The sequence below is a fragment of the Lissotriton vulgaris genome, chromosome 5 (assembly GCF_964263255.1).
Source record: "Lissotriton vulgaris chromosome 5, aLisVul1.2, whole genome shotgun sequence".
Taxonomy (NCBI): domain Eukaryota; kingdom Metazoa; phylum Chordata; class Amphibia; order Caudata; family Salamandridae; genus Lissotriton; species Lissotriton vulgaris.
This window is the reverse complement of record NC_141693.1, coordinates 144,463,843-144,477,863: the sequence shown is the minus strand read 5'-3', so window position 1 is coordinate 144,477,863 and position 14,021 is coordinate 144,463,843. Positions and strand designations below refer to the sequence as shown.

At 44.6% G+C, this 14,021-nt stretch overlaps 1 protein-coding gene across 1 annotated transcript in view; it reads left to right on the top strand.

Annotated features, from left to right (window-relative positions):
* RABGAP1 (RAB GTPase activating protein 1) overlaps positions 1 to 14,021 on the top strand; it is a 967,778-nt gene that overhangs the window by 773,129 nt on the left and 180,628 nt on the right. The window lies entirely within an intron of this gene.

Sequence of the window (14,021 nt, the reverse complement as noted above, 5' to 3'; positions counted from 1 at the left end):
TTAACAAGCGTTCTGCTGTCTCAAGCATTTCCGGAACTGGGTCCCATTGTAGATGTTTCTAGAATTTAACCATTGAGCCAAGGTGTGTATTCTGAAGGAATGCTCTGCTTTAGGTGGTTCTGAGCGTTTTACAAATGAGGGCATGGCATATTGAGGACTGTTTCACTTGAGGGACAGCCTTGCTATCTCAACCCTTACTCAGAGGTGTGTAGCCAAAGATTAACCAGTGGTATAGCACTGCTGTTTCATGGCCTAATGAGAGCTGTGTACCCAAACGCTTAACCCCACATACGCATGCTTACCTGTGAGGGACAGCTGTTGCTGGAATCATACAATTCATGTAACCTGTGGGGTAGCTTTGCTGTCCCAACTATTGATGACCTCTTTGGGGACTCTGATAAAACTCTCCTGTCTCTGACATTGAGAGTGACGTAACCCAGTCGGTAGCTCTGCTGATTTAAGCATTACTGAGAGATGTGGAAACCGAGAAGGAATTCTTATCCAGTAATATAGGTGTCTTTCATAGATTCACATGCCTGAATCATTCCCTGTCGTCGAGATGGGAGTCCCCGTAACATAAATAAGTAATGTCCCATAGATATATAGTGAATAGTAGGCCATAAGGCCTCACTTTTGTAAGATATCTAGGTCCTTTTGTAAAAAGGACCAAACTCTAGAAAAGAGCCAATCAGCTGTCACCTCCCTCTAGAACCTTCCTGGCAGGAGCCTCAGTCCCTCAGATTTTCCACCGCACGTTGGGCTAAGGTTTGTTGCTTTATAGCTTTTTCAACAGCTTTTTGGAACATTGTTTCCTGTTTTCTTCTCAAGAAAAAGTTATTTTACTATGGCTGATGCTCCAAAGAAGGGTCTTTTCAGAGCTTGTACCTCTTGTGGAAAAAAGAGGTTACACATCGATGACCAGCATAAGGACTGCCTGTACTGCCTATACCCGGATCATGTGGCTAAGGACTGCCAGGTATGTCGAATCTTCTCTACTAAGACTCTAAAAGACCGAGAGGGACGCCTTTTGATCTGGCTACAAAGGCTTAATGATAGAGACAATCTGGATTCCTCTGAGGGAAGTGAGGGTTCTTCAATCTCCTCAAGATCATCTCTCAAAAGACCTAGGGTAGCTTCCCCTGGCCTCTTGGATACTACTCAAAAGAAGACCGCTAAAAAGTCTTCAGAGGTCAAGGCAAAAACAGCTTCAAAAAAGGAGGTTCACGCCTTTAAGAAGCCTGCACCGTCGACGACGACTGCATCGTCGACATCATTGATAATGAAGAAAGCAGTATCTCCTGCTTATGTATCTACGTCGACGACGACGGTGTCGTCTTCATTATCAATATTGATGAAGACAACCCCATCGTCGACGGCGGGTAAGGCTGTATCGTCGACGATTGTAATAAAAAAATCTTCGTCGACGACCAAGATCCTGTCGACGATAGCCTCGTCAACGTCGACTGCGAGATCATCACCATCGACGAAAACACCGTTGACACCGCCGACGAAGACACCGTCGACGACGGAAACATCTATACCGTCGACGGCAACATCGTCGATGACGACGGCTGTCGTCGCTACTCCATCGACGATCTCACCGTCGACGGGCCCGTCGACGGTGATTGATTCTGACTGTCTGTCAGCTTCTGTGTGTCTGAAGATTACCAGGAAGACGCTAACGCCAGAGCTAACTTCCCCTAGCCGTGTGCAGCTATTACCACCAGCACGTCTACTGCAGGATGAAGATTCTGATGATGGGGATATGTTCCAATTGGCGACTAGCCCATCAGAGCTAAATGTCAAATCCCAGAGTTCGGATGACGAGGAAGTTTAGGAGCAGGTGGTCCGTCTGCCACCTACACCTATGGTCTGCCTGCCAGCATCCCTGGTTACGGATCTAAGATACCTTATATAAGACTACAAGCAGAGGTTCCCAGAATCTCCGGCAACTCGAGCTCCCGCAACGGCTCCATCGTCGAGACCAAGACCCCCGCCCCTAATCATTCAGAAGGAACGGGTGGATATACCATGTCCTCAAAGAGAGGAGAAGAGAAAGAAAGGCAGGAGGAACAACAAGAGGAAGGAGAGCTGCAGGATGACCAATCCGTCAATAATGACTGGTAGGATTATGTCACAGCTTCCCAAGCATCACCAGAACCTGCTTCATCAAATTCGCCGCCATTTGATATAGGTGGTTTCCATAATGTGGTGGAAAGGGCCGCTAAGCGGTTCCAGATTACAATGGAGTCTCAGGAACAAGAATGTTTCCTGTAAGATTTTAAGGAGCCATTAAAAAGGTCAACGAGAACAATCCCTATGATTGATTATCTCTGGAAACAGGGGGAGCAGATCATGCAGAATCCCGCCTCAGTTTCGCCTGTAATCCCTAAATTGGACAAAAAATACAAAGCTCCAAATTCGGCACCGGCCTGCTTGACAGGTCACCCTAAACCGGATTCTGTGGTGACGCAGGCGGCCCCAAAAAATTCTAGAAATCCTTCTTCTCCTGTATCGGCTCCTCCGAATAAGGATGAAAGAAAGCTTGACAACATAGGAAAGCGTTTTTCATCACTGTCGGCAATGACTGTCAAGGCTGCAAATGCCTTAGCGCTGCTTAGACGCAATAATAGACATCTGTGGGCAGACCTAGCCCCGTACCTGTCCGAATTACCTGACGCATCCAAGGAAGAGGTGAAGAAAATACTCTTAGAAGGGGAAACATCAGCATCAGAAATTGACTGTGCTATGGATGTTGCTATGACAGGATTTCGGCAGCTGGCTGGTGCAGCGGTTTTAAGACGTCAAGGATGGTTGAAAGTGACCTCATTCCGTCCTGAGGTGCAGACAAAAATTTTTTTGGACATGCCATATGACGTCAAGGTACTATGTGGCCCCAAAATTGATGAGACGTTACAAAGCATAAAAAAGGATACAGACACCGCAAGGGCTTAGGCGCTCTTCAGTATAAAAATCAGTCCTTTTGAGGAAACGGGGGAAGAGGACAATATTCCTACAAAGGAGGTTTCCAGTACAGATCCTCTTATTCGTCCAACCAGAGTAGGCCGCAGTATCAGCAACGCCAGCAACAAGGCCAACAGTCCTCGTACGAAAAGTCGTCCTTTCCAGGCAGAGGACAGAGAAGAGGCAACGGGCGAAGACAATGACCTCTTTATTTGGCCAGTCCATACCTCGTATCCCTTATTAAAAATTGGAGGAAAAATTACTCATTTTCTAAAGAATTGGAAAAAGATAACTACGGACCGTTGGGTCCTTCAATTAATACAATTCGTCCACTCTATGGAATTCATAAGCATCCCTCCACGAACCCCGCCTCGCCCAATGCATCACAAAAACCTACGACTGCTTCTGCAAGAAATCTATGTTATGTTGCAGAAAGGAGCGATAGAGAGAGTTCCACCATCCCAAAGAGGGAAAGGATTTTATTCCCGTTTCTTTTTAATCCAAAAGAAGGAAAAGAAATGGAGACCAATCCTAGATCTCAGGGCTCTCAACAAGTTTCTGAAGAAACAGTCGTTTCGCATGGTGACGATCCAGGAAGTTCTGCATCTTCTGGAGGAGGGGGATTTTATGGCGTCATTGGAATTACAAGACGCTTACTTCCATATACCAATTCACAAAAATCACAAAAAGTACTTGAGATTCGCAGTAGTGGGCAGGCATTTCCAATTCTGTGTCCTGCCCTTTGGACTCAAGTCTGCGCCCCACATCTTCACCAAATGTCTCACCCCAGTGGCGGCATATTTCGGGCAATGCCGCCATCAAGTCTTTCCCTATCTGGACGACTGGCTAATCAAAGCACCATCCTTCGAAGACGCGTCCAGGTTTTCCAACACCTGTCTGAATCTCTTCAATTGCCTGGGTCTCACGATCCTTCAGGATAAATCAATCCTGCGGCCATCTCAAACTATCAACTTTTTGGCAGAAACCTTAAACACGACCTCCGCACGAGCGTTCCCTTCTCAGGAGAGGCAAAACAGGCTTCACGTGCTAGCGTCTACAGTAGCCTCAAAAAGAGTGTTGAAGGTCCGACTCTTTAAATCCCTTTTAGGGATGATGTCATTGTGCATCCTTTTGATCCCTCACTGTCGCCTACGAATGCGTCCTCTGCAGGAGGCACTATTGAGGCAGTGGGTCCAGTGCATGGGGTCATTCGATGACCACATAAGAGAGACTTCGCAGATGGTCAAGGCCCTGAGATGGTGGATGTCTTCACGGATCCTGTCCCGAGGTTTGACATTCTTACTTCCAGAGGCTCCTCATGTAATAACAACGGACGCTTCCGAAGAAGGTTGGGGAGCTTTCCTGCAGGAACTGCGAATTAGCAGAAAGTGGTCAATTACAGAGAGAGAGCTCCACATCAATCTGCTCGAGTTGAGGGCGCTATTCTTGGCTCTACAGTCGTTCCTACCAAGAATCAAAAACTCCCTAGTCTTTCTCATGACAGACAACCCACGACAATGCACTATCTCAACAAGCAGGGAGGGACGGACGCGCTCGCTGACACTCTCGCACGAGTCGCAAAACAAATCTGGTACTGGCTGATAATGAACAATGTAGCCCTAAAGGCGGAATATGTTCCACGGATGGACAATGTACTCGCCGACTCGTTGAGCAGACAAAAATCATCACCTCACGAGTGGGAGTTGGACCAGAAGGTTCTCAACCAAATCTTCTTGAGATGGGGCACACCACAAATAGATCTCTTCGCTACGAGGATCAACGCCAAATGCCCACACTTCGCAAGTTGGCATCCCCAATCAGGGTCTCTAGGGAATGCATTTTCCATCTCATGGCGCAACGTCTTTGCGTACGCCTTTCCGCCATTCCTGATGCTTCCCAGAGTCCTCAGGAAGATGAAGGTGGAGCCGTGTACTCTCATTTTAATAGCCCCAACTTGGCCAAGACAGCATTGGTTCACAGAACTACTCCGTCTATCCCTAGAACCGCCAGTCCGTCTGAAGCAGAGTCCATCTCTGCTCACTATGCACAACCAGCAAATTCAACACCCGGATCTGAAGTCTCTCAAGTTAGCCGCCTGGCTCCTGAGTTCCGAGAGTTTCGGGACTTAAACATTCTGCAGGATTGTAGAGACATCCTAGCCAAGGCACGAGCAGATAGCACCACCAAAAAGTATTCCCTGAAATGGAAGAGGTTTTGTGTTTGGTGTGCAGATCATGGAATACATCCCTTCTCTTGTTCGCCGGCGAAGGTAGGCCTAGCCCAATCTTCAATTAAAGTACACTTGGCTGCGATATCCCGTTATAAAAAACTGCAGCAGGACCTTCCCTTTGGTCAAGCAGATTAATCAAACAATTCTTGAAGGGACTATACAGACCTTTCCTTCCAGTGAGGATGTTGCCACCTACATGGTATCTGAATGTGGTCCTTAACCAACTCATGAAGCATCCATTCGAGCCGGTGCACAGAGCTGACTTAAAATACATCTCTTGGAAAACAGCGCTACTTCTTGCGCTCACCTCCGCAAGAAGAGTGAGTGAGCTGCAGGCACTTTCAATTCATGATCCCTTTATGCAATTTAAAAATGACAGAGTGATCCTTGGAACCAATCCGAAGTTCATCCCAAAGGTTCCGTCGGATTTCCACCTTAATGAGCCTGTGGTTTTGCGCTCCTTCTTCCCAAATCCCAGTACAGCAGCGGAGAGGGCATTACATTCTCTGGACCTCAAGCGATGTTTGAAATTTTACATTGACAAGACAAGGGAGTTAAGGAAATCTAATCGGCTTTTTGTGGCCTACAGCAGACCTAGGAAGGATCTCCCACTTACAAAACAGAGCATCTCCCGCTGGATTTCGGCAGCCATCGCCTTCTGTCATGAACAGGCGGGACTGCCGCTACGCTCTAGGTGCGAGCCCACTCCACGATGGCTATATCCACGTCTATGGCACTCTTTGCAGGGGTGCCACTGATTGACATCTGCAGGGCGGCAACATGGAGGTCGCCTCATACTTTCACTAGGCATTATTGCCTGGACACAGAACTGAGGAGGGATGCAGCAGTGGGACAAGCAGTACTACGCCATCTGTTTCATTGAGGTGAGCCTTCTTTCATCCCTCCATCCTTCCGTTATATGCACATTTCTTTGCTGATGGTATTGTTTGCATCTATGGGCTGTTGCTAGTTGCAGGATATGTTATTATCTAATAACTTGCATATACTGTACTATACGAAATGTGCTTTCTGTATTGCTTGCTACTCTGATTCAGGCATGTGAATCTATGAAAGACACCTATAATACTGGATAAGAAATATGTTACTTACCTGTAACTGCAGTCATCCAGCATTGGTGTCTTTCATAGATTCACATGCAACCCTCCCGCATCCCCTGGAAGGACTCACCAAATTCTCTCAGTAACACGCCTACTTAGCTTAGTGCGTAAGAAAATCTGAGGGACTGAGGCTCCTGCCAGTGAAGTTCTAGAGGGAGGTGACAGCTGATTGGCTCTTTTCTAGAGTTTGGTCCTTTTTACAAAAGGACCTAGACATCTTACAAAAGTGAGGCCTTATGGCCTACTGTTCTCTATATGTCTATGGGACATTACTTATTTATGTACCAGGGACTCCCATCTCGACGAGGGGGAATGATTCAGGCATGTGAATCTATGAAAGACACCAATACTGGATAACTGCAGTTACAGGTAAGTAAGGCATTTCTTTTTGAAGGCTTTGATGGGAGCAGTGAAACCTGAGGTAGATCTGTGCTGCCATAGACATTTTGGTTTGTTCTGCTGGATCTTTTACTACCTACATGTGTGTAAATTAAGTATTGCTCTGCTCTCTCTAGGTGTTGGGGATAGCAATGGAAACTGAGGGATAGCTCCTCACTCTTGGCAGTCACTGAGTTCATTGCAACCCCAGGGGTAGCTCAGTTGTCACAGGCCTTACAATGGTTTGTCACCGGAGAGGCAGCTGTTGCAAAGTCATCCTCTGTGCCCCCCCATTTTTTGCTGACTGATACTGGTGGTAACTGACTCTCTGTCCCTTGGCTCTGTCTCACCAGGCCCAGGGCAATGTTGAAACACAAGTGAAAACACACACATGCATTTGGGTACACTATGTATTAGGGTACTCGCACTATTGGTGTGACCTACCCTATAAATCCCTAGTAGATAGTAGGGCAGGAGGATTAAAACTACCTATAAATCTGAAGTATAAAATAGGGCATGGCAGGTTAGAGGCTAGCAGCCCTTTTCGCACTTATATGTGTGCACTGCTGAGCACCTAAGGTCATCTTAAAAACAGCCCTGTCTTGCAACACTGTTTTTATAGTAATTTAATTGCAAACTCGACATTGGAGGTAGGGGCACTTACAAAAGTGATAATCTACAACATTGTTACGTATTGAAGACTCCCTAGGTCTTACCTAGGTGTCCCAGGGGTGGGGGGGGGGTCATGTAACTATAAGTAGGGTCCTTATAAAAGATGTTTTATGTGCCGTGGGGATAGAGAAATTGCACATTTCACTGCCCCCACTGCAGTAAAGTGCCTAACAAAATTCGCTTTGGTGCTGTGAGCACTCTGAAATGAGAATCTACCCTATTTTTGCACATTCAGGACCCCAAGGTGTCCCAGGTGTGGGGGTGGGGTTTGGGGGTGTCACGCTATTACAAGCATGGCCCTTATAAAAGATGTTTCTTATGCCCTGATGATTCAGAAATGGCAGATTGCAGTTTCCCCATTGCAGATGCCTAGCCCCATAGAATAACAATGCAATCGTTTATGAACACATATATATAGTGCTAGGAATTGAATAAAACTATCATTCAAGGACTTGGGAGAATGGTATTGATGAATCCAACAATATGCCATTGTTGAATAGATCCTAAAATATGCGGAAAAAAGTTATAAGACTTTTTTGTCTGTAAACCAAAATTCAGCCTTCCTGCAGTCTTTCTTGATTGGTCTGAGTGAACAGGATTAGCCAAACTGCTTTGATGAGGTGATAAGTGGCTCATACAGGGAGAGGCTATGTGCTGGAGAGGGTTCTGCTACACAGGAATGCCAGAGCAGGGAGGAAGGGGCGTAAAGCATGAAACTTCAAAGGAGGAATAAGAAAGGCTGGGTATGCCAGCTCCATCTGCCCCATCCCCTCTGGCACAGCCAGATAGGGGGCTTAAGGAAGGAATCTGCAGATGTGGTTGTGGAGAGCTCTGGAAATGAGCCATACTTGAGTTAGTTTAGTTAGTGCATAATGCTCTGCTGAGAATTCAGCCATGTTGAATTTTGGACAAATAGTTCTTTCTGGGAGAAGATTATACCGCACTTTGGAGGAAGTGGTCATGCTCTGTGTTGTTGCCTTGCACCTCATCGGACAGGAGTACTCTCCTGCTTGACCCCTGAATAATTATGTGAGAGGTGCAGAGCCTCTCAGATCTGCTGCCTGAAAGTAAGAAAAGGATTACCATGCTGGAAACTTGATTTGCACCATCAAGCCCTGCATTCTGACTGACTGCGCCTGCTGCATTATCTGGAATTACAGCCTTGTGGATATACGTTTCTTCTAATGGATTAAAGAGTGGACTTCCTGCCTGCTACAGGTTAGCAGAACTCACCTGCATCATCATCACCACCACCACCACCACCACCACCACCACCACCACCACCACCACCACCACCAAGAGTCCACTGCCTGGAACTTAAGGAAGAAGTTCCAGAACTTTGGAAAAGTTTCAAGCAACTTCGGAAAAAAGGTCCAAAAGGTGGTGAGTCAACATGGATAGCCAAGTCGGCCATCTTCAACTGCGACCCAGCCCAGACTCTAGGTTCATTCTGAAAGTCAAGCTGGTGAACCTTCACAGAATCCAGGCTGGTGAAGAGCATAGACAGACCATGACAGAAAAAGCTCAGTGTATCTGCGCAGGGCTCCAACGACGTCAGCCTGAAAGTTTGACTTTGTCCTTGTCAAGCACACCCAGATGCCCCAGATGGCGCTATAGGTTTCTAAGTGCTAGAAACTGTTTATTCTTTGAAAACTCATATTTTTCCCAGTGGCTGCACATCTTGCAGGTTCACACATGAGAGCTGTCACCTCTAACTGAAAGACTGAGTGTGAATTAGACCATGATTTGATTGAGGTGACCTTCTATAGATTAGCTAGTCTTGAGTCTGCTGTAATTTTGCTGTTCATTCGGTTTCTCTTGAAAGTCCTTAAGAAAGTACATGCGGTAGAATACATTTGATGCTGATTACCCTAAGGAAATTTGGTAACCAGTATGTTGGCACTCAACATTTGTGGCTGGTTGAGTGCGTTACGGGGTGTGTAAACGCATCCTTGTGTTTGGGCACACAGTTAGGTTCGTCATAAATACGACAGACTCCTTTGAATTTCAAAATGAGTAGCTTTTAATTTTAGTTCAAGTTTCTCATAATTCATTTGGTTGCATTTTGCAAGTTCATTTTATCCATATTGATGCATATGGTGAATTGATTCAACGCTGTTATGCTTCACATAAAACAAATGCTCCAATGCATTTCGGGCAGGAGAAGCCCTTTTTCAAGGAGCGCTGAAAACGTAATAGTAAATACTTTTAGAATATGGAACTAACTCAAAAGAAAACATACATGTATGCTTAAACATTACAACAATATTCTTCTAGTTGACAACCCATGAATACACATGCTTGTTTGATGGTTTTGTGGCGGGTGAACAAGTGTACCTTATAAACCATTGGGATAGTCATTGGGGCGGCACGGTTATTAAAACCAGGAGGAAACAGTGACCTGAGTGAGGAAAGTGCAAACGAATGTCAAGGAACACTTACGTCCGGGTCGTAGGTTTGTTTGGTGAAAACCTGAAAAAACGTGGGAGAAGAGAGTTATCGGTGTTTGTTTCAAGCCAAGTGGCGAAACAATATTCTGATACACGTCGGGCCCCTACTTACTTGTAAATTAGTTGGATGCGTACGAAACGTAACAGATGGATCGTCGGCTGCAAAGTGGCAGGAATCTGGAGCGGAGTTCCCGCGGAGTTAGATAAGAAGTCTCCACTAGCGGAGTTAAGCAGAGTCATGTGACGAGTCACGTGGCTCGAAGGTGAACATAGTGAAAGGGCTAGGGTGGAAAGGGGGTAGTGGGTGGCCATATTGGAATGGGGTAATACTACGAAAAAAATGTAAGAGGTTATGTGTGAACCAATGAATGCATGATGCGAGATTTAGGGTTGACAGAAAGCATACAAGAGTACAAGTTTCTGCACAGTTGGTAATAACACTCAAGTAAATGCTGCCAAGGGGCATCTAACTCCGCGGGAACTCCGCTCCAGATTCCTGCTACTTTGCAGCCGACGATCCATCTGTTACATTTCGTACGCATCCAACTAATTTACAAGTAAGTCGGGGCCCCGACGAGTATCAGAATATTGTTTCGCCACTTGGCTTGAAACAAACACCGATAACTCTCTTCTCCCACGTTTTTTCAGGTTTTCACCAAACAAACCTACGACCCGGACGTAAGTGTTCCTTGACATTCGTTTGCACTTTACTCACTCAGGTCACTGTTTCCTCCTGGTTTTAATAACCGTGCCGCCCCAATCACTATCCCAATGGTTTATAAGGTACACTAGTTCACCCGCCACAAAACCATCAAACAAGCATGTGTATTCATGGGTTGTCAACTAGAAGAATATTGTTGTAATGTTTAAGCATACATGTATGTTTTCTTTTGAGTTAGTTCCATATTCTAAAAGTGTTTACTATTACGTTTTCAGCGCTCCTTGAAAAAGGGCTTCTCCTGCCCGAAATGCATTGGAGCATTTGTTTTATGTGAAGCATAACAGCCTTGAATCAATTCACCATATGCATCAATATGGATAAATTGAACTTGCAAAATGCAACCAAATGAATTATGAGAAACTTGAACTAAAATTAAAAGCTACTCATTTTGAAATTCAAAGGAGTCTGTCGTATTTATGACGAACCTAACGGTGTGCCCAAACACAAGGATGTGTTTACACACCCCGTAACGCACTCAACCAGCCACCAATCTACGGTGTATTGGGACGGTTACGCCACTTGTTGGAGCACCCTAAAAATCTCACAAAAAATTCACCTTAAAATTCAAATAACCATACACCAACCTTTCAAGAACCACCTACGCTGTGCGCCTTGCCCCCTTTTTTACAGGCACTCAACATTTGGCCAGCCTCTTCCAAACATAATGGTCAAGCTCTTGCGGCAGGATAGTCTGGTCCTCCAACCCAGTCCTCAAATGCTGCTCTAGTGTAGATTGACTTGTGCCAGTTAAAGTTTTTTTGCCTTCCTGATGACGTAACAAATATCCTCTTTTCAGCCATCTACATAGTCACTGACACACTTTTTTCAGCGGTATGAGCCGTAAGGCCTGGAGTCTTTTAAATCCCACCATTCTACCTGTGATTCGTCTTTCTGCTGGTATATATATATATATATATATTTATCCAGTTACCGCTCCGGCGCCTGTAACCACCAAACGGAGAAAGACACGGACTCCAAAATCAGCATACACGGCTGGCTGCAGTGACTTTATTTAATTATAAATGGTGCGAGATGTCGGGCAGGATGACGCGTTTCGGCTAACGTGTAGCCTTGCTCACATGCACAGAGTTCATTTTCGACCACTTTAAAGCAGGGCAGCCACAGTACTAAGTACAGTGCATCGACCCACTTGGAATTTAATTTTATTTTGTGAAGATGGAGTGAACAGCGCACCCACATGGGTAATGAACTACGAACACCAAGAGGCAGTGGGAGCGCCACGCCCACATGGGCGGGTGTTTAAATCAAAACTGTTTAATGCGATGTTTTATTCCTACAAGAAGCCACTGAAGAAAGGATTGTTTATCCTGAAACGCGTCTGGCAGTGTCTTAAAACTGGAAGCCTGTTACTTGGTGGTGACTGCTGGCAAGTGCTTGTGTTTCATTAAAAGAACCTTATCAAGCTTCCTGGGGCCTCCCTCTTTGTGCTTCCTGTTGTTGGATATATGGGGCTTTGCACGCCTGACGAGGAAGGCCCACTGCTGTCTACAGGTCTGTTCAGGCTCTCAATACAAGCATGAAATACCAGAAGGAAGCGGTACAGGCTGCAATTCAGGGCTGCAGCCTGCACGGAGTTAATTTTCGACCACTTTAAAGCAGGGCAGCCACAGTACTAAGTACAGCGCATCGACCCACTTGGGATTTAATTTTATTTTGTGAAAATGGAGTGAACAGTGCACCCACATGGGTAATGAACTACGAACACCAAGAGGCAGTGGGAGCGCCACGCCCACATGGGCGGGTGTTTAAAATCAAAACTGTTTAACGCGATGTTTCATTCCTGCAAGAAGCCACTGAAGAAAGGATTGTTTATCCTGAAACGCGTCTGGCAGTGTCTTAAAACTGGAAGCCTGTTACTTGGTGGTGACTGCTGGCAAGTGCTCGTGTTTCATTAAAAGAACCTTATCAAGCTTCCTGGGGCCTCCCTCTTTGTGCTTCCTGTTGTTGGATATGGATATATATATATATATATATCTATATATATATATATATAGATATAGATATAGATATAGATATATATATATAGATATAGATATATATATATATATCTCAAAGTAAATGAAAGGAAAAATCTGCTCTCATGAACTGGGCAAATGTGCTCTTTATTTTCTTTCTATTGGTTGCTGCAGCATTCCTGACACGTTTCGGTCGGTACGACCTTGATCAAAGGTGAAATCAATCTAGTAACAGTCTCAGCTCCACTTATTTATAATCACGCCCAAAATGGGCTCCCTCGTGGGTGTTGCTTTGATTTCTGGAACTCGTAGTCACACCAAATATATAATTATCAAAGCCCCAGTGGGCTAAATCAATTTTAATGTCTATGCCGCACCCCTTTACCAGGCCAATAAAAACACACATCCAGCAGCCAGTTGTTCCTTTTGCAGAACAATATCACAAAAGGTTACTTGGACCCATACTGTAGACAATCCTGATGAATCTGCAGGAAGATAGACACCAGAAATACAAATTAAATTACTTGTTTTTTTGTGACTAGATGGGTTGGAATCATTAACTTAAGCACATATGAATTATTTTAGTGTGAATTTCACAGAGCTCTTGGTCCCTGTCAGAATGTATGCTATTAATTAGTGAAGTAGGATGGGGAGCATCCTACTTCACTATTTGTATGAACTTTAAAACCTTTATTGATATAACCCATGGCCTATTCAGAAGTGCCTTAGCTGTGATGAATGATTTTGCATATCCCTTGAATGCCAGCGCAAATGTATGTGTGATATTAAAGTATTTACTATATTGTCCTATACAGAGCATTGACACCAAGCTCTTAGGAATTCTGAATGTGCAAGCAAGTCAAAAGGTATAGAAGCAGTCCTGGCTATCTTAAGGGAATACCTTTTAGGAAATGCATCAAGACATTTGTAGTTATGTGTACATTTAACAAAATTGCTTTCTTTCTATGGTTTTTGCTCCGTAAGATACCTGTGATTGTTTGATCTATTGCAGTACCTTTCTTCGCAATCTCCTTTAAGTCTGAACATTCTTTTCTTTTCCACCAGTACATTAATAATATGCTTTCTCTCCTCATATTCTTCAGTATGCAAAAAGTTTGCTTTGCACTAAGCATTGGAAATCCCAAGATAGAAAACCATTTGAAAATGGGATCAAGATGGCATTCTTGCACACTAAAATGCTATTTAATAACTTTTGATAGTATGGAACACATCTGAGAATCCCGACAAACCTAATGTGTTCTGAAATAGCAGCTATTCAAGAAGGTTTAGGGATGTATGTGACCCTAAGCTTCCCTGTACAAAACAGTTGCTAGATCTTTCTTAAGGAAACCAAAGCAGCATGGGATTATGGTATCTGGAAAAAGTTAAGAAGTCAATAATGATGCAGTTAATTTTATCTGAAAGTTGGTCAAAATTAAAGCAGTGCCATTAAATAAGTGCTAATTGATCACACTATTAACCAAGTACTACTTGTGCATTGGCAGTAGCCTT